This window comes from Chelonia mydas, chromosome 18 (assembly GCF_015237465.2).
Source record: "Chelonia mydas isolate rCheMyd1 chromosome 18, rCheMyd1.pri.v2, whole genome shotgun sequence".
Classification (NCBI taxonomy): Eukaryota; Metazoa; Chordata; order Testudines; family Cheloniidae; genus Chelonia; species Chelonia mydas.
The window spans coordinates 6,848,207-6,870,950 of NC_051258.2; the positions used below are offsets into that span (position 1 = coordinate 6,848,207).

The window sequence follows — 22,744 nt, forward strand, 5'->3', positions numbered from 1 at the left end:
CCCCGGGGCGGTTAATTAAAATGTTGCAAACACTGAGGTTGCTGAAGGAAAGGGGAAGGCTCAGAAAAATAGTGATAGTATTTTATCATCATCTCTGAAAGTTTTCATGTCCTTTTGATGCTGATAGACAGAGCCAGGTCAGCCGCTCTGGAGAAGGGGAGTTTGCCCAGGCAGGATCTGCTCTACAGCCAGAACGTGTAGGAGCTTCTCCTTACTAATCCATCCGTGGGCCTCAACCTTATCCAGGAGAGCTCACCCGTAGGGCTCAGGGGAGTTCAGTTTCCATGGCCCGGTGTGTCCTTGGCCTTTCTGCGGAGTCTGATAACAGGAGGCCACTTACCACTAAGGTCTGGTCTATGCAGTTTTTGTACTGGGTTAACTATGTCAGTGAGGGGAGTGATTGTGTTTAAATGCAATAGTTAAATCGGTACAATCCCTAGCACATGCAGTTATACAGGATAGTGGTGCCTTATCGTGGTAGAATTTCTTCCCCTAAATGTACAGGAATGAGGTATATTATAAATGGGCCTTTAAACTGGTATAAATGGGTCCTCACTGGAGGGTTGGGCTGATTTAACTACAGATTTCCAAGGGATATAGTTAAAGCGGTACAAAACCTGTGTTTACATACTCATAGACTTTGTCTATGATTGGCAGAGGGGTTAGTTGCCCACTTAATTTTGAATGGTTTCTTGCAACATGTTTCACCTTGTATTTAGCTGTGACATACTGAGTACCTTTCCCAGACCTGAAGAAGAGCTCTGTGGAGCGCCAAAGCTCGTCCCTTTTACCAACAGATGTTGGTCCAATAAAAGATATCCTCTCACCCACCTTGTTTCTCCGTTATACACCCTGTCTCGTATAGATGTGACTGGGAAACTGCATATATGACACAGACCTTACCTCTACGTCCGATTAAGTATTAATAGCATCCTGCCCCGAGATCTGCCTATGCGGCACCGTAACTGCTCACCTGTTGCTTGGAGTTTAGCATGATTTAATACAGCAGAAAGATGAGATTAAAACCACTTAAAGTTGTTGGTGGAACCAGCTCCAAACAGGGTTTAAGATACGGGTGCTTTTTCATAGATTATAAAGTCAGAATGGGTCACTGTGATCATTTATCTGACCTCCTGCATAACACAGGCCATAGCCCTTCCCCGAAATAATCCCTCTTCGAAAAACATCCAATCTTGATTTAAAAGTTTCCAATTGTGGAGATTCCACCCCAAGCCTTGGTAAGTTGTTCCAATGGCTAATTGCCCTTGCTGTTAAAAATTTACACTTTATTTCCTGTCTGAATTTGTCTAGGTTCAACTTCCAGCCACGGGATCTGATTGTTATTGAAACACCTCTGAGATCTCGCTCTGTATTGGATCCTTTTCATTTTGCATGCAAAGTTAACCAAATTAATGACACTGGAGGAAGGAGGGAGGGGGAAAGAACAAACTGGCTTCTAAAAATCTTGCAGTGCTAAAGGGGCCTTATCAAAGTGGATGGGTCAAACTCTGGACCTGTCTGCTGCGGCTGTAACTTACATCTATTCACCAAAGGTGAAATTCAGCCCTGCGCAGACAGCCAGCGCAATGCCCAGCCATAAATAAAACCCTGTTTTGAGGGCTTAAACGGGAACCACCTGATTCATAGGCCTTGTGCCAATCCACTGTGCCAGGGCTGTTTTCCCACCCCAAAGTCACCCAGAGCGGTATCCACAGCCCACTGAACACGCAAAGTGTTTTGGAAAAAATGCTGCACTATTTTTAAAAATTACTCACCAGCCCTGCACTTGTGATGAGCAATGTGACAGTCATAGATCAGTGGACTGAAGTGAGCACGTGCAAGCTAAAACAGTGCAAAATCCGGGGCCTTTCCGAGTACGGGCCAAGGTAAATATTTCCTCACAGGCTTTTGAAAATAGGGTGGGCAGGGAACTGTAAGTACGGGGAATTATTGGAGGGGGATTTGTGGTGAGTTGTCTTAGATTGATGAATTTAGACACACAGGTCAGAGCCTCAAAAGTATTTAGTTTCCTAACTTCCATTGAATTCAAATAGTTTCAGTGGATGTTAGGGGCCTAAATACCTTCGAGGGTCTGGGCCCTAGAGCATATGGCTAGAGATGCCCTTTGTAGAATTTTTATGAATCAAAATAAATAAGCACCCTACAATAACAACCCGGTAGATTTCAGAGTAGCAGCTGTGTTAGTCTGTATCCGCAAAAAGAAAAGGAGGACTTGTGGCACCTTAGAGACTAACCAATTTATTTGAGCATAAGCTTTCGTGAGCTACAGCTCACTTCATCGGATGCAGCGTGTCTATGTAAGACAGGAAAACCCATGGGGAGGGGATGAAACAGGTTTTACATTTCAAGCTTCCAAAGAATTATTGCAACGAAACCCCACAAAACTGTTAAAAAATGGCCAGGAATACTTTTGTTCATAGCGCTTTAAGAAACAAAAGCATGATGTCAGAGCATGAGGGCAATAAAGGAATGGAGAGGAGTCAAGCCCTTATTTCTAATGAGGACCCTGCTTTGTAAACAGTCAGATTGCCAGGTACCAAGTGGGGGACAGACTGGTAAACATTAGCGGGTGTCTCTCCTGGAGAGGAAGTGCCTTACCAATAAAAAAGCCGAACACTCGGGGAACAGCAAAGACAAGGAGGTGGGGAATCCAGAGCAGAGCCATCTGCTCAAGGGGAATCCCTGAAGACTGGATAATCAGTCAAAGGCAAGTAGCCAGGCAAGGACAACGGTGATCAGCTCATCAGCTGAATGAGTGTATCTCGGGACCTGATGATGGCAGAAGCCATCAGGGTTTAGGGCCCGATCCACAGCTGAGGGCGAGTCTGATCATTGGTTTCCATAAGCATTGGATCACCTCGGTGTGGGGGGGAAAGGGGATGGGCACATGCAAGGAGGGCAGAAGTTAAGAAGATGCACGTGAGTCCTCTGGCATGTCTGGCTCTGCATCCAAATGATCCTAGGGCCCCATTGTGGTACCTGCACAAATGCTGAGTGAAAGGGCTTTGAATGGTGCCCTTTGATCAGTGACATGCACCCCAGGAGAATCGTCAGCTCCTGTGTGCTCCAGCAACGTCTCCCTCCCCTCCAATCCCCACTCCACTGTGCCTCCATCTTGCAGGGCAGATTTCCGCCCTGTCAATTTGACTCTGTAAATGCAGGATCTGCAAGCCCTGTTCAGGTGCGAACATTTGAACCCTGGGCTCGAACCCAGGGCTCAAACCCTGGGCCAAGCCCAGCTGATCTCTGATGGGTTTTGCCCCCCCAAGCAGGTTCACCCAGAAGAGCTTTTAATGCAGAAAGCTGGGGGAAAGTATCTTTACTCGTGGTGGTATAGCTACATCGAGGCTCTCCAGCTGAGAACAGGGTCCCAGTGTTTACGTACAGTGCCTAGCACATAGTGAGAGATAGACCCTGCCTCAAAGAGCCTCCAGGCTACATAGAGAAAGGGTGGGAAAGAGGAGTATTATTAATCTCCAGGCACAGAGAGATTAAGTGATTTACCCACACCACAAAACCTTCCCATAGTCTTGTCCGATTGGCACAACTCGGGAGGAAGCCCAGGACTAGAGCAACAGGGGGTACTGTTGGTCGGGACTGAGGGTGCATAAGGCAGAGTTTTTATATTGCTGACCCATGCAATACTGTGCCTGGCTCCCGCAACAGGTTTCAAAAGAACAAAGGCTTCCTGTTTTCAGCGGGAGTTCAGGGTGGGGTTTGCATGCGCGCTCAGCGTTGGCCTCACTCTCTTCCCGTTGGAATCAACAGTTGACGGTGGTGGGCTCAGAGTTCGGCCAAGCCCGTTGTTTTGATTCACCGGGGGGGTGGAATTCCCCTCTGTACAAGGCCTTCGTGCCATTCAGGTTCTGCCTCAGACTGTTGGGCTGTACCATGTAAGGCAGGTTTCCAAGCTAGGGTTCACAACTGCCTAGCGATCGGTGAAGACTTTGGCAGGGATCTGCATTGCGCCTTGTGTTTTTACCCAAATGCATGTGACACGCTGCCCCCTCCCCCCAACTCCGGAAGGAGCCCTGGGGTTCAGAAAGTCTGAGATCCTCTGATAAGCAGCATGATCTAGGTGGCATAATCGAGATGTGCTCTGAGTGCCACTTAGAACAGGGTAGGAGCCTTTTCTTTCCTTTGTGAGCAAGAACATGTTCAGGGCCTGGGAGAAATGTGCATTTCCAATCTGAGGTTCAACTGCGAGATGCTCACGGTGGCTCCACATTTGTTCTGTTTGTCTGCGGTCTGTGGGATGGGCTTAGATGCCAGGGGCTGGATTTTAAGTCCTGGCTGCCAATGCTGTGCATACAGCTATTTGTATTTGTACAAGTGCATACACACCCATGTGGCTCGCAAGATATTTGTGTGTGCACATATTGGGATGGTGCACTGGCCTGAGTCACAGGCACAAAAGGGGGCATGCGTCCAAGTTTTGCATGTGAAATCCAGTGTGTGTGTGGGGGAGGTTGTGTGAAATTTATTTGTGCCAGGCTCTGTGCACCACTAGGAACTCCCCAAGAATGCAGGACTATCACAAACCTCACCACTTTCCGTTCCACGTGCAAGGCGGACTTCTCCGACCTTTCCTTCTCTAATAGGAACACACAGCAAAAGCTGTGTTTAACAGATAACCGTCAGCCCGCCCCTAGCAAAACAGGACACGCCACTCCACACCTTTCTCCCTCTGGGGAGAGGAGAGAACAAACAACAAATGACAGATGTGTAGTCCTGTTGCTCAGTGCAGTGTTGGAAGGCACTCAGATATTGTGGTGATGAGTGTGGATAACAACAGATATAGAATAGAACAGAACTTGCTTTGAGCAGGGGCAAATTTCACCAGGGGTTATGCAGACATGGAAGCTGGAGGGAAATGTGACTTCATGAACAATGAAACCAATGTGTAAATAATGGTGTCCATTAGCTGAGTGTAGCCCGTCTCTACCTTTCCATGGCCTTTTGTTTAGCTTCCCATCAAACTTTAAAGGTCACATGTTTTTGGCTTGGATGGCAATTGAAACTCAAGAATTTTTCTGCCCCCTTTTCACTGTGTTTTCGGAGCTGATGGTGGTTACCGGGGCCTGCACTGTGGAATGTGTGGCCATTGCTGGCTTGGTCAGGCTGGCCAACATTTGCTTAACGTCACAAGTATTTTCTTGGCTTCGGTTGCTGTCCCGCTTCAATCATGCGGCTAATGGATGTTGAAAAACAGGCTGTGCAGGGGATTTGAGCTGCGGCTGCTTCTGGAAAAGGCCTGTTACAACAAACTCATTTTGTGGCAAATGCAGGACGACATTTCTCTGGGGTGGTGAGGGCGACTGGGAGCAGCTGTAGCCCCATCCCCCTTACATAGGCTCAATGGCCCCTAGGCAGGCTGTGCAGAGGTTAAGGAGAGAGGGCTGCTTCTGCTTCTGTTTCTTTCCTCTCCCACCAGTTGCTCTCACTTGTCCTACCGAGTCTTTAAACCAAGAGTGGGTCGGTGTCTTTCTCAGAGGTCTGCTCTAGGTCAGCCAGAAGTTATGGGCTTCATGCAGGGAGTAGCGGGTGAGGTTCTTTGGCCTGGGTTGTGCAGGAGCTGGACTAGATGATGCTAACAGTGCCTCCTGGCTTTAGAAAGCTATGACTCTCTGTTGCTTTACCATCTGAGGAATCCTCCCACCTCTGCCAGCCCACTTCTTCTGCTGTCATCCTGATCTGAGTCAGTGCTGCCTCCTCGTGGCCGGCAGGAGGCGCTCTAACCGCGCTATTGTCACAGCACCGTGTGGCAGGCAGGAGAGCAGCTTCAGAAACTTCCCAGTAGCAATAACTCGGCTTGATCCTGGGCGTTAGTGAGCTCCACGGTGGGGACAGATCCTGGTCTCCTCCTGGCTGAATTCACTCAGGGCTCCATTCTGCCCCATGCTGAGCATGCCTTACTGTGCACCTCACTCCACTGGGCCAGTTTCTGCCTCCTTTCCCTGCTTGGCAAACAGCTTCATTCATTTCCGGGGGTTGCCTGCGGAGCAAGGCACACAGTGCAAGGAGAGGAGACCCAGTCTGGCCCAGTGAAGTCAGCGGAGTAAGGTACTGCTTTGCTTCAGCATGGGGTGGCAGAATTGGGCCCTAGAGAAAGAAAGAGATGACTGCTGGAAGAACACACTCCTTGTGAACTGGCCCTTTCTCAAGGCCTCCTCACTTGGCCCTTCCCCGTCTCAGCACTGCTGGTGCAAGAGCCTTCTTCCCTGCATCTCCTGCTGTCTGGAGCAGTCTCCCTGTATATCTCCCTGCCTTGCCAACTCCCCATTTCTTTTCACTCTCTTCTGATCACATTTTTGCTCCCTTGCTCTGTAGCACGCTTGTCACGTGTATGGTGTGTCATAAGAGCATAAGAACGGCCATATTGGGTGAGACCAAAGGTCCATGTATCCCAGTATCTTGTCTTCCAACAGTGGCCAATGCCAGGTGTCCCAGAGGGAATGAACAGAACAGGTAATCATCAAGTGATCCATCCCCTGTCGCCCATTCCCAGCCTTTGGCAAACAGGGGCTAGGGACACCATCCCTGCCCATCCTGGCTAATAGCCATTGATGGACCTATTCTCAATGAACTTATCTAGTTCTTTTTTGAACCCTGTTATAGTTTTGGCCTTCACAACATCCTCCGGCAAAGAGTTCCACAGATTGACTGAGTGTTGTGTCCCCTTCTAGTGGCTGATTGAAACAGTGAATAACTGCCTGCTACTGCTCCTAGCTCATGGAGTTAACTCCTCTAGCTCAAATGCTCTGGTGCTGAAGATCCTAAGGGTTGAACCTTGCTGATGTCCGTGTATTGAGGTAGCGTCTAGGAGCTCTAGTCCTGGACCAGGACCCCATTGTGCCAGGTGCTGTACAAACACAGAAGAAAAAGATGGTTCCCTACCCCAGGGAGCTGACCATGAAAGTATAGATCAAGAGATGACAGATGGACAGGCAGATGGGGGAGCCCAAGGAAACACTGAGACAATATGGGTCAGCAGTACAGGCAATGGTCGCCGCAGACCCGCAGCAGAACCATTTCCAAGTGTTTTGTAAACATCGTGGGAAAGGAGAATTTTAAAGAGGGTTCTGAAGCATAGAGGTAGCTTTGCCGATGCTTACGGGAAGCGCTTCCCAAGGGTGAGGGGCAGCCTGGGAGAAAGCACAAAATGTAACAAGTGGGCGATGGAGGCTGGCATGGGTTGATCGGAGGAGGGATTCAACATCTTGATAACAAAAGAGAGATGATAGGTAGACAAGTAGTGGGGCTAGACAAACAGTCATTGACCTAATGACTGGATGCTATAATGGATCCACTGTACAATGTCATCCAATAAAGCTCTACCTAACCCTCTCTTTCATCTATGGTAGAACCTCCAAGTTACGAACACCTTAGGAATGGAGGTTGTTTGAAACTCTGAAATGTTCATAACGCTGAACAAAACGTTATGGCTGTTCTTTCAAAAGTTCACAAGTGAATATTGACTTAATACAGCTTTGAAACTTTACTATGCAGAAGAAAAATGCAGCTTTTAAAAATCTTAATTCAAATGAAAGAAGCACAGAAATGGTTTCCTTTTTTTTTTAAACGTTCCCTTTATTTTTTTAGTAGCTTACGTTTAACACAGCACTGTACTGCATTTCCTTTTTTTTGTCCCTGCTGCTGCCTGATTGTGTGCTTCCAGTTCCCGGTGAGGTGTGTGGGTTGACCGGTCAGTTTGTAACTCTGAGGTTCTACTGCATTGAGTCCTGTATTTGGGCGACTTGGGGTTTCAAATTAACCCGAGAGTCTCACCTTCATTTCCTTTGCTGCAGAGTAAGCCCCCATTACGTCTCGCGTATCTCCGGCGCACCTGTAACTTTTCAAAGGGCAATCAGTGGTTTTTGCTAAACAGCTAAACATTCAGGTGTAGCTAAGCATCTAATCAGTCTATTTCAACTAGACATGTGGCTCCCTCTTTGGTTTCAAAACTCAGGCTGAACATCTCAAGAGAACAGACTCCTTTGTGTGATTTCAGGATCCTTCCTGCTTCTGATCTTCAGGCCCAGATTGCTTAGGGAATAGGAGCTTTTCCCCTGGGGTTCCGCGGTCACTGGTTTTGAATCCTGGTTGATGCAAGGAGGTGCAGAAGCTCATGAAAATGGGGTGTGTGTGTGTGTGTGTGACCTTTCTGCACTTTAGTAGATCTCAAAATTAAAGTTCTATGTAAGTTTCAAGTGAAAGATCAGGACAGGTCCCATTTTACGGATGGAACTGGTTTGTTCATACTTGTTACGCTGTCTTGGGATTGGCATCTCTATTTGCTGACCTGGTCTTTGGGACAAGCCAAAAAACCAGACGGTGCTGGTCTAGATGATTACGATTGTTAATTGAATTGCCCCAAGCATGGCCCAAGACCCCATTGTACAAACCCAGCCCAAAAAAGACAGTTTCAGCCTCAGAGAACTTCCCAACTAAACATAACACAAGACGTGGATGTAGATAGACGGGAGCAATCCACTCCAGGTTTTACATAGTGCCTGCTGCACGCTGGGACAGGAGGTACTGGGCGTTTATCTGGTGCAGTGCTAACACCCATGCAGAGGATACAACTGCTGGGCCCCAATCCAGCAAAGTGCTTAAGCATGTCCTTACTTCAGGCATGTGAGTTTGACCACTTGACATCAACATGTTGGGACTAGTCACTAGCTTCCACGCTTTGCTGGATCAGGGCCATAGTTTCCAGACCTCACTATCAAGTCTCGGTGCCTTGTTCTAAGAAGCTCCCCAGAAACCAAAGGCATGATACTTGTGTCCTGCTACATTGCCACATCGTGTCCAGTTGAGTGCAGTGCACAGTCCTAGTTCTGGCTGAAATGTGCTTTTCAGGTACCAAATGTGTTGTCTGGGCTACTGGTGTCTCCCAGTGCAGGGGAGTTTTGCATTTTAATGGCACTACAATGAAACCAAACACAGATTTTACTGACTGCCGTCTGTATTCTGAATTAATGGCTGGAACACCGTGACTCACTGGCCTGTGACCGCTGCTGCGGGCTTTCCAAGTGCAGTATCCTCGCACTCGCTAAGGCTGTGTCTGACAGTTTGCAAGTTTGAAAATATAGGCTGGAATAACAGAACAAAAGTCGGGCTGGAAAGCGGCAAGCTAATCCTTGTGGGGAGCAGGAATCCAAACAGCAGATCTGGAAGGAAATCCTTGGAAAACAGTCAGTGTTGGAAATGACCTAGGAGTGACAGCAGAGGGCACGGTAGGGGAGAACATTCAATGCACCTTTGGGTGTGTACATACAGAGGTGTATTGGACCATGGAAATGATCGTCTGTATCAGGAAACACTTAGGAATAAGGGATCTAATTCTCATTTACATAACGGCCCATTTACGCTTGTAATTTAGGCCCTTTCCATTGCCAGAGTGGTGTAAAGGGGTCTTGGTATAAATGAGAATCCGACCCGGAATTGACAGTATTGCGTATGTTTCTGGGCACCTCGGTGCTAGAAAGACGTTGCTCAAAGAGAGGGAATTTGGAGAAGAGCCTGAGAGGGCCCGGGGGTGAATCAGGAAAAAAGAGTAAATGGACTGCATATGTGCAGCTTGGCTAACCAAGGGCTGGTGGGGAGGTTAGCATCAGTGTCCATGGAGAGCTGAAAGGTGCAACTGCAAGCACGGAGAGCAAATGTTTAGGTGGCCTAAGGGTATAACCAGGGCTTATGGGAGGAAACTGGGCAAAGACACATTGTGGTGAATATGTAGAGAACGCCCTGTTGGCCCCAATCCCGGCAGCATGCACGGCGTCACACCTGCTTTCCTCTAAAAGTAGTAGATCTACAAAACAGTAAACGAGGACTCCTTAAATGGGACGACTCCCCGTGGAAAAGTTAAGAACATGCGTGAGGGTTTGCAGGGTTGGGGCTGGGGAGCAGCGTCTCGAGGGGAAAGGCAGAAGCAGGTCATGTGGGACGCTTTAAACGGGACTGGGTAAAATGCTGAAATAATCTGCATTGGCTGAGGGGAGGGACTGATGAAGAGTTGAGAAAGAAATCGCCTCGGATACCTTTTCCCTGTGAAAGTACCAGCATTGTTTCTGCCTCTATTGGCTGTTTCATTTACAACCTGCATGGAAACCCCCTGTTGCCTCGTCAGTATCTTCTCTCCCTCCCCGGGTTTGGCTAACGGAGAGCTTTGGGAGGTTTCTTTTAGACACAGGCAGGTCTGAGCTGACAGCCGAGCTTCAGATCCAAATTTGCAGCTCAAACTTCTCTCCCTGTTGGATGGAGTCTGAACACCAAGTTCAAAATGCCCCGAGCTTTGGATTCAGCTGTAGAATTCAACCTCCATCCACTCCTTGTTTGTGGAAGTCTTCAGAGCTGACATTTCAGTTTAGGGTCTTATTCCTAAATGTCCTGGATGACCCTTGCTTGAGCTTTCCTTATGCAAGGACGAAGGCACGGCGGTTCTACCCAGTCTCATTTCTCCTGCTAAAAACAGCTCTTTGCAGAATGGGTGGCAGTGCTTCGATGAATCTCCAGGCCACCACCTATGCGTGTGTGAGTTCACTCTCTGAAGCACTGGGCCTCTGGGTGCTGCTTCTGTGCTGCTCTCCGAAAATGTCATCAGTCCAGGTGGCACTATTGTTTCCAGGTTCAGTTGAAATTCCACCTGTACTTCCTCCAGGGTGTGACTGCTTTGCTCTCTTCGGTTTGCACGGTGTGATGCATTTGCAGCAACTAGGTATTTCCCCACTTGGCTTGTGTAATGGTAATTATATGTTCATCCTGTAGTTTCATCAGGAGCCTCTGCATGCCAGGACAGCTGTCATTCAGGTCCTGTTTCTGTATGTCTAGCTCATGTTTATTACATGACAGATCTCCCAGCAACCTTGTAAATTTGACTGTGCAATTTCTCCCATCCATAGGCTAAAGCTAAGGGTTGCCTCCTGCCATCTGAGCTATTTTTGCTCATTTTCAATCTTTGATCTCCCAGAGGAAGTAGGAAGCAGGAAACAAAGCATCTTTTCTCCTGAAACAAAACTTTTCAGAGGCCAGAATTTTAACTAGAAACTTCAAACCCACCCAAACCTCCCTGTAGATCAGTAGGGTTTTGCACTTGTGTGTCTGGATGCTGGCCCTTGAATCAGGAAACTCCAGCTGAGTTGAGCACAGCATGGGTTTATTTTTGTTGGGTTTCTCTGACAGGGAAAAGGTCCTTATCTCTTTCACCAGGAATGTTTACTCCAGCCCATGGACTTTGGAAAGGGGGTTGGATCAGCAGTCCATATTGGTGTTGCTATCTAAACCCTGGCGTTAGCCACATCCCTGTCCCAAGATCAGCACTGGCGTGTTGATATGGGGAGATGCTGGCTCTGTACAGGGAACTTAAAATGTACAGGGCTCAGTAGCTGAAATCAGTTTTCTTAAACAACACATGCTCTAGGAGGCTGCATCTCATTTAAAGTCCAGAAGGGACCATCGTGATCATCTGGTCTGACCTTCTGCACATCGCAGGCCACGGAACCTCGCCCACCCACTCATGTAACAGACCCCGAACTTCTGCCTGAGTTACTGGAGTCCTCAAATCGTGGTTTAAAGACTTCAAGTCTCAGAGAACTCACCATTTAAAAACAACAATGAGGAGTCCTTGTGACACCTTAGAGACTAACACATTTATTTGGGCATAAGCTTTTGTGGGCTAGAACCCACTTCATCAGAGGCATGGAGTGGAAAATACAGGAGCAGGTATAAATACATGAAAAGATGGGAGTTACCTTACCAAGTGTGAGGTCAGTCTAATGAGACAATTCAATTAACAGCAGAATACCAAGGGAGAAAAAATCACTTTTGTAGTGGTAATGAGAGGGGCCCATTTCAAACAGTTGACAAGAAGGTGTGAGTAACAGTAGGAGGAAATTAGGTTTAAGTTTTGTAATGACCCAACCAGTCCCAGTCTTTATTCAGGCCTAATTTGATGGTGTCCAGTTTGCAAATTAATTCCAGTTCTGCAGTTCTCCCCTCTGCCATGTACATTGGCCAAACCGGACAGTCTCTATGCAAAAGAATGAATGGACACAAATTTGAGATCAGGAATTACAACGTTAAAAAACCAGTAGGAGAATCTCCCTGGTCACTCAATAACAGACCTATAAGTGGCCATTCGTCAACAAAAAAACTTACTTCAAAAACAGACTACAATGTGAAACTGCATCTGATGAAGTGGGTTATAGCCCACAAAAGCTTATGCCCAAATAAATGTGTTAGTCTCTAAGGTGTCACAAGGACTCCTCGTTGCTGATACAGACTAACACGGCTACCACTCTGAAACCTGTCACCATTTAAACTAGTTTAAACCTGCAAGTGACCTGTGTCCCATGCTGCAGAGGAATCAACACCTCCCCCTGCCCCCTCTGCCAATCTGACCCGGGGAGAAATTCCTTCCTGACCCCAAATGTGGTGTGAACCAGGGTTGTCCCACTGAAGTCAATGGAGCTGTGCTGAATGCATCCGTGGAGGATCCGGTCTTTTGTGTTTCTAATGGAGCAAGGGCCCATGCAATTCAGTTTTGTTCCTTGTGGGTATAGCACAATCAGAGCTTATGGGGCTAGGAATGCGTAACTGTAGTATGAACTTTTTTAGGTTTTCGGCCATGTCCTGCATAAATGACAGTTTATTTCCTGGTGAAATTTAGTGGTTGATTCTTCAGAATCAGAAATCTGCCTGCTTACCTGCCTCCCATCCCTATGGAATCTGAGCATCTCGCAGACATTTTGTATTTGTCCCTACATCCCATTGTGGGGTGGAGAAGTGCTCGTATCCCAGTGTTTAATATGGGGGACTGAGGCACACAGAAAGGCAGGGCCAGGTTTCCAAAAGAGCTCAGCACCCAACAGCTGCCATTTTCAGCACCTAACCAAGTGGCTAGATTTTCTGCATCTAGTGCAATGAGCTATTTTGACAATCTGCCCTGTAAGTGACTTGCCCATGGTCACATAGGAAGCTTGTGGCAGAGCCAGCAATTGAACCTGGACCTCTTCAGAGCCAGACCAGTGCCTTAACCCCAAGCCCATCTGTCCTCTGTAGATGCCCCCGGATCCAAATGCTCTCAATTCTTTGAGGGGATTCAGAGTCCAGACCTGGATCTACATCCAAATTTTACAGCTGGCTCCTATCTGTGTGATAGGCCTGAACTGAAAATCATGGATCCAAACATTCCTCCTGAATTTGGGGTAGGGGGAACAATCACAATCCAGACTGGAATTTTGTGGTTCATTCTCATCTCTCTAGAATTGGGAGAAGTCCCCCCTTCGCTCCCGCTGTGTTTGAACAATTAAAACGTACAGTAGGTTGAATCTAGGGCTTGAAAGCTGAATTGTGAAGGATTTTTTATAAATTCGTCTGTGTCTTTGTTCCTTATTTTTCTTTCTTGCCTCTGTATAATAGAGAACAAAAGAGGGGTTTTTATTTCAACCTTCAAAATCTCCATGATGTCTATCCTGGTCTCCTGGCGCTTTGCTGGAGGACAAAGTCTTGCAGGATTTGTACTTTGAACTCTGCCACCGCAGTTGAATGGGCGAGCTATTGAATGATTAACAAAGACTCTTTTATCCCAAATGTGAATCAGTTATTGTAGTTTAATAGGCGGTGGCAAAAATAACAGTCAAGGAGTTTTAAGCTGCCTAATTAAAAATCTCTTCCGTTCTCAATTTCCATAACATGCTGTTGTCATTTCACTTTGTCTATACTATGGAAATTCCCGAAGGGCTTGTGTAGACGAGGGAAATTGGGACAATCCTCTTACGTAAACAAATGACACCACTGTGACTTACACTGGCAACTTCGTGCAGGCCTTGTCTTACACTAGTGCAATGCATTTACACTGGGGACTTGTGCTAATGTAGCTGCTCAAATGCAACCCCTTCACGCATACGCACACACACTACCCCCGAACCCAGTATAGCCCAACATAACGTCTTCACTAAACATCCGGGCCAGCCTTAGTGGTGAGCAACGAGGGTGGTTGCCCTGGGCAGCAACTTCTGGGAGCATCAAATCAACATTGGGGGGGGGCTACGTTGGCTTTGTTTTGGTTTGCTTTTTGCTTGGCCTTTCAGGGGGTATTGGGACTGTTTTCTGCCCTGCGTGACAAAACGCCCTGGACTGGGTCTTGCTAATTATAGACTTTTCCCGGGCCGGTAATAACATGAATTTCTCATGTAAAAAAATGAGAAGAAAGAAAACCTTAACACAATAAAATAAAGCTTTTCCAAGTGTTCTTTATTCAATACAGAGAAACAGAAAACTGCACAAGCTCACTTTATTGTGTTTTCCCTCTTGAAAGTCACCTTTACACACTCTAGGGTATCTCTCTTTAAAGACCATTCAAGTGCATGAGAAGGTGCTTTGAAAGGCGCAAGTGGTGCTGGTTGTAATTTGGAGGGATTAGACAGCAAGTGCCAACAGGAAAGCCAGCCGGAGGGCAGATTTTAATGGGGGTTTTGTGGTAATAAATAAGATTTAAAATAAAACAAACAGTCCGACCGTGGGAACCTGCAGCCCTGCCTTCTTAAAACAGCGTTCTTGATTAAAATTGCATAACTTTGGAGACAGTGTGGAACGCGGCGTTGTCCAGCCACCGGAGCGTGGCCTTGAGAGGCAGGAGACTCATGAGTTCTAGTCGCAGTCCTAATGCTGACCTGTTGTGTGTTGAAGGTAGGGTGACCCGACAGCAACTGTGAAAAAACGGGATAGGGGGCGGGGGCGCCTATATAAGAAAAAGTCCCCCAAAAGGGGACTGTCCCTTTAAAAACGGGACATCTGGTCACCCTAGTTGAAGGGGATGTCAAAACGTTCTAAAATCTCCAATCTCATGCTCTAGGACTTCACCTGCGGGGTCAGGAAGGCAATCCCCTCCCCCCACCAGTGTACTCGGTTTTTGTTGTTGCAGTTGTCTCCTTCCTCTGAGGCATCAGAGATGGTCATGGCTGGAGATAAAACAGCAAATGGGGTGGGCTGGTGCACTGAAGTGGCATAGAGAATTCTCTCTTGGGTGCTTGGTTGGCTGGTTCTGGCTCACATGCTCAGGGTCTAACTGATTACCGTATGTGGGGTCAGGCAGGAACTGGGGGTTTTCTTGCCGCCTTCTGCGGTGTGAGGCATAGATCACTTGCTAGGATTATCTGGGCATATCTTACCTACTCTGTTCCCTGCCACTGCGGGGCCTTGAGACGCTGGTGGTCTCTGTCTGGAGCACACAACCCTTTAGTCTCCAAAGGGCTGAAATACGTTGGTCTAATTCTGATTGTGGGGCTTGGTAGGGGGGTGGCCGGATGGTGTTGGTGGCCTCTGAGGTGCAGGAGGTCTGACTAAAGAATCTCGTGGTCCCTCCTGGGTTTAAAGTTGATGACTCCATTTTGGGCATCTCCATTCTTGGGTGCCCGACGGAAGGTGCTATTGGGTTTGGATTTCAGAGGTGCTGAGCAGCTGCAGATCCCCTGGGCTTCAGCGGGCGTAGCAGGTGCTCCGTATTCCTAAAAATGCAGCTCAGGATGGACAACTAGACACCATGAGGATAAGCGTGGCGGTAAAATCATGACGGCCTAGCCCTGCTGGCTGGCTTGTGTTATCGTGCTGCAGGGCTCTGTAACTTGATTAAAATGGCCCAAGGAGTCTAACCCTCTCATCCTTCTGCGTCTTGTTCCTCATCAGATGATAATGGAATCCCATCCGTTTTCCACCTCCTCTCCCAGCAGACCCTGCTTCCTGGCCAAGAGAAATATTGAACAGTGTTGCCTTTGGAGATCAGCAGTGTTGCTGGGTGATATGAAGTTACCCCAGTCCTTTGTAAGCTCCCATGATGGAAGGGAACATTTCAGGGGGCTTTAAATGATGTAACTGGGGCACAAGAATGAAACTGGGAAGTAGACATTTGAGGTCGGTTCCAAAATACTTTAAGATTGCAACGGTCCCCTGTGCTGCACAGCAGTGTCCCAAGGGCCGTGATGGAAACCCAGTCGCTCCAGGAACTGAGCCTTGGACTGAGCATAGCACTGGAGAAGAGGCTGTGACGAACAGTGGGTTCTGTGCGAGGATGGTCTCTGGTAGAGCCGATGGAAACTCAGCATTTCTGTTTGGCGGGAAATGTCAACATTGTGACATTTCCCGCGAAATAGAAATTCCGAAAAATTTGGGTTTTGGGAAATGTTTGCTCTAAAAAATTGGAAATATTTTTTTTCCTTCCATTTTTATATTTTTATTATTTCTACCTTCTCTCGTGCCCGCAGCCGTGCATAATATACACGACTGCCAGCGACGTGCCGTATTGCAACGTAAACACAGTCGCTGAAATAGTCTGGTTTTCTTTACTTCATCTTCAAAACCATTCAGGGCAGCTTGGGCTGAAACATCTTCCCTCCTCTCTGCTCGGGGTGCCAGGAGACCGTTTGTAGTTCACGACTGCTGCGTCACGCCGCAAAGAATCATCCCAGCTGGTACCCTGCATGTGGAATGCCTGGTGTGGAATCCACTGCTTGGGAAGGCCCAGCCTTCATGGGGGTGTGGAGGGGAGCGAGGTCCTAGGCAAGTGGCGTTAACATCGGAGCCTTGCTAGAGAGACCCAGGGAGATGAAATTGGCCTGCATGATTAACAGTGAGCAAGGAAAGCAACTGCGCAAACAGAGGATGGGAACGGAGCACGCTGGCTGCCGTTCTAGCACCTGGAAGCTGTCAATAAATAAAGGCTAAAAATAAACTAATAAAGAAGATTTGCCAGCTTGTTCCTAGCCGAGTATTAAGTCACCGGGGCTGGCGAGGTGCAGCAGATGCTCCAACTTTCCTGGTTTTTAATTTTTTTTTCCCCTCTACTTGCTAGGGAGAACGTGTCTTCTTAAAATGTCATTCGCTAGGATGCACTAAAAAGTCCCCCGTATTACAGGTCTAGATTGATTACGCTCATCTGTACTGTGCTAGTACGTGGTGGCCCCAGGCAGGGTCGGGGCCCCAGTGTGTAGGTGCTGCCCCAAGGAAAGCACAGTCTGACTAGTCAAGGCAGACAAGGATTATTGTGCCCACTTTATGGACAGGGCTTGTTTGCCCAAGCAGTCTGTGGAAGAACTGCAAATAGAAGTAAAATCTTTTGAGTCTCAGTTTGGTGCCTTAGCTACAAAACTGTCCTATCTCACAACTTCTAACACTGTAGCCTCTTCAGTCTGGGATAATCGCCCTGCATTGTCAGATGCGAACCCAGGGCTATTGGCAGGCCTGGGGAGTAGCCTGGTTGTAACCTTATTCGAGACGCTCTCTCTGGTTAGGTGAACTTTGCAACAAGGCATCTTTTCCCTTTGACTGAGATCCCATCTGTAACCCTTTCCCACCACTGTGAGGGCTAGAAACTTTTTAAAAATGAACGTTGAGATGCTCACTTGATCACATGCCTCCAGGGGCTGGGACTTTAAGAGAAACACCCCAAATGGTGTACTGCCAGAGCACACTGGGTGTAAAACTATTATTATTTATTTGTCCTGCTGTAACACCTAAGCACCGTAGTCTTGGACCAGGCCCCTGTGGCACTAGGCGTGGTACAAACACAGAACAAAAAGACAGTCCCTGCCCCAGAGAGCTTGCAGGGTAAATAAAAGATGAGAGAGAACAGGTATCTATAGACAGACAAGGAACTACAAGGAAACAGTGAGACAGAATCACAAGGGTAGCGTTTTACAGCCCCTTTGCACTGGTATAAATGACTGCCCAAACTTAGATTGGAAGCTCTTTGAGGCAGGGACGTTTTGTTTTGTGTTTGTACAGCGCCTGGCATGATGGGAGCCTGGGCAAGGCAATTGATGGGGAATCAGGCCTGTTTTTAGTCTCACTGTCTTGTTTCTCTGCATCTATTCTCCCTTATATGTTGTTGCAACATTTTCTAATAAAAGAATTCAGCGAGAATTGTGTGTTGCTTCTAATACGAGACTGTTCGTGCACCCCATTATACAAAGGCTAGGGGACAGATCCCTTCCCCAAATCCCACAGGACAACCATGTGGCATACGGCATGTTTTGCAGAGGCATAAGCGGTGGCCCTTGTCCAGTATAGCTATGCACAGCTGCTACTGTTCTCGCTGTTTCGAATCTGCATTAATGCACTTGCCTTACAGCAACCAGATATCTTCTCTCCCCCCCGCTCCCCGTAGCAATTAGGGATCTCCACCCGTCAATTCAGAGAGGGAGAACTACTCACTAATTCCCCTCCGTAATGCCCTCGCTTGCAGGAGCCAGATGGTAAAATAACTGGCTGTAGGAGAAATCAGCCTATTATCGAGCATATGTTGGCTGTCAAAGCGGTAACCGCCTTCCCCATCTCTGATAGCCTCCTGAAATCCAGTGGGCTGATCCCGCCTTTTATTCTAGGCCTTGATAATGTATTTATGTATGTATTTGTTGCTCCAATTATTTTGATCTCCAATGAACAGAACTGTTCGTTTTTGTTGGAAGGGGGAAGAGTCAAAATGCGGGGAATTATAAAACCAGCGAGGAAATTTGTTTGCTGACATAAACTTTGTCTCCCAAGTGTTTCTTCCTGTGGCCTTTTCTGGGACCCTCTCCCCCTCTCCTGCTGCCACCCACACAGGGTATTTGGGTTGTGATCTGCCAGCAGAGGGTCCATTGCACTGAGTCCTACTCAAGCCCTCCTTTGAGCTTGGAGCTGGGCACAGCAATGGGTTTCCCCCCCGGGAACGTGGACATGGTGCTCTGTCATTAGCTGGGGGAAAGATGATGCTTGGTGGGCTTGGGGTGCATTTTGGTGGTTCGTTGCTGTACTTGGCATTGGAACAGGTGGAGGCCTCCTGGTGCTTGTGTCTTTTTGTGTCATGTTAGGAGGTCTTCTTCAGTCTCATTTGGAAAGACTTGCGCATTGAATGTAGGGAATCAGCTACCTGAATCTGAGAGGACAGAGCATTGCACACAGTGTAGGGCAATGGGCTTGCTAGGGGTATCTTCACCATTGCCCCCTACTGGTTGGAACCAGAACTGCTCAACTGAGTGTCATAGCCTCTATACTGCCGCCAGTGAGGGTTCTCCTATAGCTCAGATGGGAGGAGCCTAGACTTTGGAGCAGTTTGATCCAGGAAGGTCTGCGCATTCGTGGATTTACTATCGTCCAGTGAGCCTGCATTTACAAGCATAAAATTCAGTCATCCATTGGGAGCGAGGACCTTCTTCAATGATTTGTTTAAAGGGGTGAGCCTCTGCGAAGAGCATGCAGGGGAATGGTGTGTTTATAATACAGATAGCAAATGATAACGTAAAGCAGATAAAAATATCCAGAAGAGGAGTGAAAATACAATCTTTGGCTGGGAAGTTATTCCAACTCTAGGGTTAGGGAGTGGAGTTTAGAAAGAGAAATATCCCTGGCTTCTCCTTCCCAATAAATCACTGTTAATGTTTGTGCAGAAAACAGGCTCTTTGCAAAAGCGCAACTGAGAGAGCATCTGTTTGCAGGATTAGTTTTCAAGAGCGTCACAAACTGGGTCAAAGTTATTGAGCTTTCAGCCTTGCCGGAAAGAAACAAAGGGATTTTTTTTTTACTCCGGTAAAGGAGAATCCGGATTTATTTTGAATCTAGGATATGTCAGATGTGTTTATTTTTGTGCTTTTTGGTTATTTACAGTAATAATAAAATATGCATTTATTTATATAGCCTCAGGGTGCTTTACAGGCTGGCTCAATATAAAAATATCCACCCACGGGGTCCTGTTACCAACACCCTGTTGCCTGCATCTGACATGCAGAGGGGTGGCAAAAGTTGCTGAGAATGACAAGAAAAAGTGAACCCAACTATTTAGACCCCAGGAAAGCTTGCACGGAAATCTGGGGCAGCCGCTCTTTTATTCCAAGTGGTTTGAGACACTTCAGCAGTCCCCCTTCTTCTGCCATGAGTTCCTTCCACACACAAGCAACCCTCTGTCTTGGACATCAAAGCCAGTTTTTCATCTGCTCAGATAGCTAACCCCTGGACCATGCTTCCTGTCGTGGCCTTGTGATTGGTAGTGCGGTGAAAGGTCCCTTTCTGGAAGGCTGAGGGGATTGAATCTGCAGCTGTCAGCTCCTCCGCACCCCTGGCTTGACTCCTTGTGTTGTTTGTCTCCAGACGTTCCACTGGGTTTGCTAGCCGTGGTCTTCCGCAATTCACCCTGGGTCTGTCACCGGACGATGTGTGTCTTCCTCTGTTTGTGATCAGCGTTCCCGCTCTCCTCCCCTGGCCAGTGACGCAGGCAGGCAGGCAGGCGTGGGGCTCCTCTGATTTTTCCCCTGGCTGGTTTCAACACTGGAAGAGTCTGGACCCGCTCCAAAGCCTGTTGAAGTCAGTCAAAGTCTTCCCATTGCCATCAAAGGCCTTTGGAGCGGGCCCTGTCTAAGCTGAGCTGATTGTGTAGTTCTGGACGCTCGCCTCATGCCACAGAAAATGCAAGTTTGGTCTGGGAATGAGCAAACTAACCCACGTTGCTGATTGGGCTCATCTAGACCTTTTCGATACCAGGGACCAGCTTGCTGCCTTCCTAGACTGTGCCCAGAAGATCTCGGGGACCGGCGCCGGTCCACAGATGGGTCGTTGAGAAACACTCGTGATCTGTTCATGTGCAGCATGCCGGTGTCTCAATCTACCCTGCAGTGAGCTGCCGTGCGCGAACTGGCTGTGTGCGCTCTGCTGCCACATACTAAAGGTTCCCTAGAGTGCCGTGATCTGCCTGCTTTGAAAAGGGAATAGATCAGTGAGCACTAGGGTACATGTATTTATGGGGAACAGATGTCCCGATTTTATGGGGACAGTTCTGATATTTGGGGCTTTTTCTTACATAGGCTCCTATTTCCTCCCCCCCGGGTCCCAATTTTTCACACTTGCTGTCTGGTCACCCTACTTGTATTGCATGGCAACAGGGTCCCCATGGACAACTGGTGCTTGGCATGCTAGTGCGGGGTAGATGAACCCCCCAGCTTGCTGCATGCTAGCCGTTCATCTAGACAAGCCCTGCAGCATTGGAACCCCAGCCCTGTCTGCCCAAGGTTTGCACTGCTTTAATTATGCTGAATTAATTAAGGGCAAGTCTGCACTTAAAAAGCTGCACCGCACACCGCTGTAGCCCTTTCATGAAGACACTCGAAGCTGACGGGAGACCTCCCCGAGAGACGGTTGCTATGTCAGTGGGAAAAGCTCTCCTGCCGACATAGCGCTGTTACACCGTGTGTGTGTGTGTGTGTGTGTGTTAGGTCAGTATAACTACGTTGCTCAGAGGTGTGGATTTTTCACACCTCTGAGTGAGGTAGTTATACCAACATAGGTCTGTAATGGAGACAAAACCTAAACTGGTTCCATTAAATTGGTTCAAACTCCTTTGTTGATGCTCTTATTTCGGTTTAAGAGTGGCTTATATTTTGGGCGTCTCCAAGAGCAACTTGCACCAGTTTAATTTAAACCATTTTAAAAAACAATTTAGTTAGGGCAGGTCTACACTACGGCAGGGATTGACGCTTTGAGATCGATCCACTGTGGTCGATTTGGCGGGTCTAGTAAAGACCCACCAAATCGACTGCAGATCACTCTCCAGTCGACCCCTGTACTCTACCCCCAACGAGAAGAGTAAGGTAAGTCGACGGGAGACTTTCTCCCGTCAACCCCCCCGCCGCGTAGACCCCGCGGTAAGTCGACCTAAGGTACATCAACTCCAGCTACATTATTCACGTAGCTGGAGTTGCGTAGCGTAGGTCGACTTACCGCAGTAGTGTAGACATAGCCTTAAACTGGCTCACAAACCTGTGTGGGTGCTCTTATTTCAGCTTCAGGACTTGTCTACACTTGAAAATTTATGTGGATTAAGGTAGGGTGTGAATTTAAAGCACAATAGCTGTTCCTGATTAACTCAATGCGTGGGCTCTTGTATTCCACTAACAGGAGCATTGTTCTTGCTAGTTCAACCCACTTTGAAGTTAAAGTGAAACTGAAGAGACACAAGGCACACTTGTGGAATAAGTGTGTCAACACATTGAGCTAATCTGGAACGCTTAGTCAGGAACACCTCTATATGTAGACACGCCCTAAGAGTTGCTTATTTTGGTTTTAATTTCTAATTGACCTTGAACTAATCTGAAATAAACTTGAGTCACACTGAAATAAGACAGGTTTCAGAGTAGCAGCCGTGAATAAGAGTGTCCACACAGCCTTTTGTGCTGGTTTCACTAAACTGGTTTCAAATCATACCCTGTGTTGCACCAATGCAACTCTGCATGGTCATGAGCCCTGCGATTGAAATGCTGGCCCTAAACATTTTGGGCCTGGTTCTCCCCAGCTTTGTACCTTGTGTCATCATCTAGACCTGGGCACCATAGGTGTGGAATGCTCCTGATGCTGGTAGTGAGCGGAGAATCTTGATTTGGGAGCAATATTTGTGCCTACTTTCCACGTACCCCTGTATGTGGGATGATGACACAAGATCTCAGGAAGTTGAGAATCAAGCCTTTGGGTTCTGTAGGGAAGTTCTGTGGTCTGTGGATTGAATTGGAGAATCCACAGACCTGGATTCTAATCCTCAATCACACCTGCTGTGTGACCAGTTTGGGCCTCTCTTTCCCCTCCAAGTTTTTGTCTATTTTGACTGTAACCTATCTTTCATTGTGTTTTGTACAGCACCTTGTGCACAGTGGGGCCCTGATCCTGATTAAGATCTTTATGTGCTACTGTTATAAATTTTTTTTTT

General features: G+C 47.6%; 1 protein-coding gene across 6 annotated transcripts in view; it reads left to right on the forward strand.

Annotated features, from left to right (window-relative positions):
• Positions 1 to 22,744, forward strand: part of ARHGEF10L (Rho guanine nucleotide exchange factor 10 like) — a 186,700-nt gene that overhangs the window by 30,473 nt on the left and 133,483 nt on the right. The gene's annotated exons all lie outside the window — the stretch shown is intronic.